Consider the following 3898-nt stretch of genomic DNA (forward strand, 5'->3'; position numbering starts at 1 on the left):
TATTATAAAGTTTCGTCTCACTTCATGCTTGTATGAACACTTTATAATCACTTTAAACAAACTTACGGATTTCCTTTTAATTAGACTTTATTTAGTGCTTAAAAGGGATTGCTTTTATATAGTTATAAAACATATATCTCATTAAAAGAAATGATATAAAGAACACTTCATTTACATTAAGTTTGTATCCTAGAACAATTGTCTATAGGACACTAAACCCCAACGTTGTACCTGCAATGCGCAGGAACATTATTTCAGTTTCTATGTTGGATGTTTCCGGTTTTAATTTTAATATTGGACGTGTAGGATTTCTATACATCGTGGCAATATTGTTTATGGAACCACATTTCTAGAAAATGGGTTGTATATCCTTGATCTAAAACATAGTGAATCAATCTATAACATAAACGCTAAAAGGATTAAGACTAATGAACTGAATCCTACATATATTTGGCACTGTCGTCTTGTCCACATAAATGAGAAACGCATAACTAGGCTTCACTCTAGTGGAGCGCTAGGGTCATTTGACATGCAGTCTTATGACACGTGTGAATCTTGTTTAAGAGGGAAGATGACAAAGGCGCCTTTCACCAAAACTGGTTTAAGGGCCACGGAGCTATTGGAGCTGATACACTCAGATGTATGCGGTCCAATGAGCACCAGTGCTAGATCTGGTTTTCTGTACTTTGTTACCTTCACAGATGACTATAGCCGATATGGGTATGTGTATCTGATGAAACATAAATCTGAAACTCTTTTGAGATTCAAAGATTTTAAAAATGAAGTAGAAAATCAACTTGGCAAGAAAGTAAAAGTGCTCCGGTCTGATAGAGGGGGCGAATACTTAAGCCAAGAGTTTCTCTCATTCTTGAGAGAGTGTGGGATTGTTTCCCAACTCACTCCTCCTAGTACACCCCAATGGAATGGAGTGTCAGAAATGAGGAATATGACCCTGCTCGACATGGTCCGCTCAATGATGAGTCAAGCTTCTCTCCCTATCTCATTGTCACAACCGGAATTTTCCGAGCGCGGACGCCGGGCGTTAAAAATCGAGTTAGTTAAATAATAGTTTTTATGTTTTTAAACTACTTTTTAGAGTTGCTACCAATCAAAATTAAGGTGTGATTGTACACCGAAATTGGGGTAAAATTTTAATGGAAAAGGGGGTCTGCGAAAATGGAAATTTTAGGTTCGTTTGTCGGTTACGTGTACGGAAGAAAACATTGAGTAATCACCCTACCCCGCCCAAAATTGGTACTAAAAGATGTGATTTTTGTATTAAACTTATTTGATTTATTCGATTCATTTATTATATATATATATATATATATATATATATATATATATATATATATATATATTTATATAAAAGCGTATAGCTTTGGACCATTTAATTTAACCGAATTCATACCCCTATAAAATAGGCGTATAATTAGGCCGTTTAATTTAAATTGATGTTTTTTCGGCTGATTTCATACCCCTATAGCATAGGTGTATAAATTGGAGCCATTTTATTAATTTTAATTTTATTTTGACCGGTTCCATACCTCTATAACATAGACGTATGAATTGAACTGTTTTCTTTCGATTAATTTTATTTTGACCGCTTCCATACCCCTATAACATAGACATATGAATTGAGTCGTTTAATTTTATTTTGGTCAATTTCGTACCCCTATGACATAGACGTACGAATTGAACCGTTCTAAATTATTTATTTATTTTGACCGACTTTACACGTATAAAGTAGGCCGTTAATTTTTGTGAATTTATGTCTAGAGCCTTTTAATCTTAAGGCCTCTCCTTCCCCCATGTTTTAGATTTATAACCCTAACTTTCTCACTTTCCCCAAATTATAGCAGACTCATCTTTCCTAAATCTATCGCCTCTCCTTCTCTCTTAAAAAATGGCAGACTTAAAGCTTCTCCGGCGTCGCCTTTTAGTTCCGACGACAGCCATCCTGCAAGCGGCCACCCTCAACGGTGGTGCCTCTCTAACGGCGCCCTTCTCTCTGATCTAATCTCTCTCTCTCTGCTGGGCACTTTTCCTATCTCCTTAATGGTGGCTATCAATGTGTCTCGTTTCATTTAAACCGAACGAAACTTCCAAAGATGGCTCTTGGTTCTTAGGAGCAAATTTATCATCCTTGGATTTCAAAGGTATGGGTTCTTGCATGTCAGGTTTTCACATTTCTACTCTTTATTTCCTCTTATCGTTTCTAATTTCTCTTTTTTCCTTTTCCTAAAACACCATTCAATCTATATCGTTTAAATTTTTGTTTTCTTTCAAGATCCAGTTTTAGTGATTTTTCATGGTTAATTTCTATTTTTTTTTTATCTCATGTGATTCCGTTTTCTTATTATCTCGCTTTCTTTTCGTTAATGCCAGAAGAAGTCGATAGGTTCGTGAATTGAAGAGAAAGAGCCAAGGGCTGTACCGGGGTTGCTATTTTGAGTGGGCTGGGTACTTTTCTCTAGAGGACTCGCTGATCTCAGATGCTACCATCCGTTTGGTATGATTCATTTTCTATCTAATTTAAGGCATACGATTTAGGATATTAAGCCCTTGTTTGTCTGTGAAAATAAATTGATAGCAAGATGATATTTAAATAGAAATTTATGTTTACCATTGGGCTAGTTTTAGGCTTGGAAATTTGACTGTGGCAGATTGCTTGCACACTTCTGTATGCTTTTGTGGGACGATATTATTGCAATGGAAATTAGTAATTAATATGCTAATTTTCTGTGGCTCATATCTGATTCATTAGGGGTATTTTTTGATGTTTTCCTTAAGTCTGAAGATGGTGAGGGGATTTGAGTCCTATGTGTAAAATAGGTAGTTAACATTTGGTTCAGGATTACATCAGTAGCTAAAAGTTTTCATTTCATATTAGATAAGACATGAATCTGTAAAATGTATTGTTGGTGTTTTGAATGCACAGTTGGAGGACTTTAAATAATGTGAAAGAATATAGCATATCCTTCCATTCATTTACAGTCCTCCTAAAAGAGAAAACGAAGTTTGTCCCTATAGCATAGGGACTCCCCAAAATCCTCTATACTGTGTTTCTTAATAACAATACATATGATTTAATGACCTTCTGAGCAAAGTTGGTTTGCCCCTATAGCAATATGAACTCCCCAAAAATTCTCATACGACAATACAAATGATAGAAAAGTGGGTTTGTCCCTATAGCATAGGCACTCCTCAAAGCTCCTCTACCATGTGTTTTCTTAGTGATAGGTGATGGACTGATGTTACAGAGACTTAGATTTGTATATAAAAGAAGAAATTTTACCTGAAGACAAGAGAACAAACGCAGTCCGTCCCTTGTTTCTTTTGTCTGTGACCCTTTTTTTTTACTCAAGGACCGCTTGTGTTCCCAACCTTCTTCTTTCTATTGTTTTTTCTGTTTGATGAATTCGGTTGGATTCTCTGCCTGGTTATTGCTGATATTGTTTTCTATTTGATAATTCTTGTTGAATTCTCTCATTGGTTATTACTGGCCTTGCTTATTGATGTTGAAAACGCCTTCGTTTGACAGGGTTTTGAAGTTTACCAATTTAAGAAGTAAAGATGATGAAGATGAAGAAGAAAAATAGGAAGGTCTACATTGGAGAAGTGTCCAAAAAATCCCGAAGAAGTGAAGGGAAGAACATGAAGTTCCCCCTCCGAAGTCCCCCCCACACTGTCTGCTTTTTGGCTCTCTAAATAGAGAGCCAACAGCCTTAGTGGAACTTTGGCGTGGCTACCTAAATAGACAGCCAACAAATGTGTTTGTTGGTGGCCAAGCAATGGGACGTGGACACTGCTTTGGCCACCAGGAAATTATGAATTTACATATAATTTTGTATTTTGTGTGTATTTATTTGGGTATTTGTCTTTGAGTGGACTTGTT

The 3898-nt window shown here is 36.1% G+C and overlaps 1 long non-coding RNA gene across 1 annotated transcript; it reads left to right on the forward strand.

The window, feature by feature from the left end:
* The first annotated feature begins 1848 nt into the window (after positions 1-1848).
* Positions 1849-3683, forward strand: LOC136203249 (uncharacterized). The gene is made up of 3 exons (XR_010674759.1): positions 1849-2159; positions 2389-2512; positions 3545-3683. It is a non-coding gene; the product is annotated as an uncharacterized lncRNA (long non-coding RNA).
* Positions 3684-3898: the final 215 nt, after the last annotated feature.

This window comes from Euphorbia lathyris, chromosome 8, assembly GCF_963576675.1.
Source record: "Euphorbia lathyris chromosome 8, ddEupLath1.1, whole genome shotgun sequence".
Classification (NCBI taxonomy): domain Eukaryota; kingdom Viridiplantae; phylum Streptophyta; class Magnoliopsida; order Malpighiales; family Euphorbiaceae; genus Euphorbia; species Euphorbia lathyris.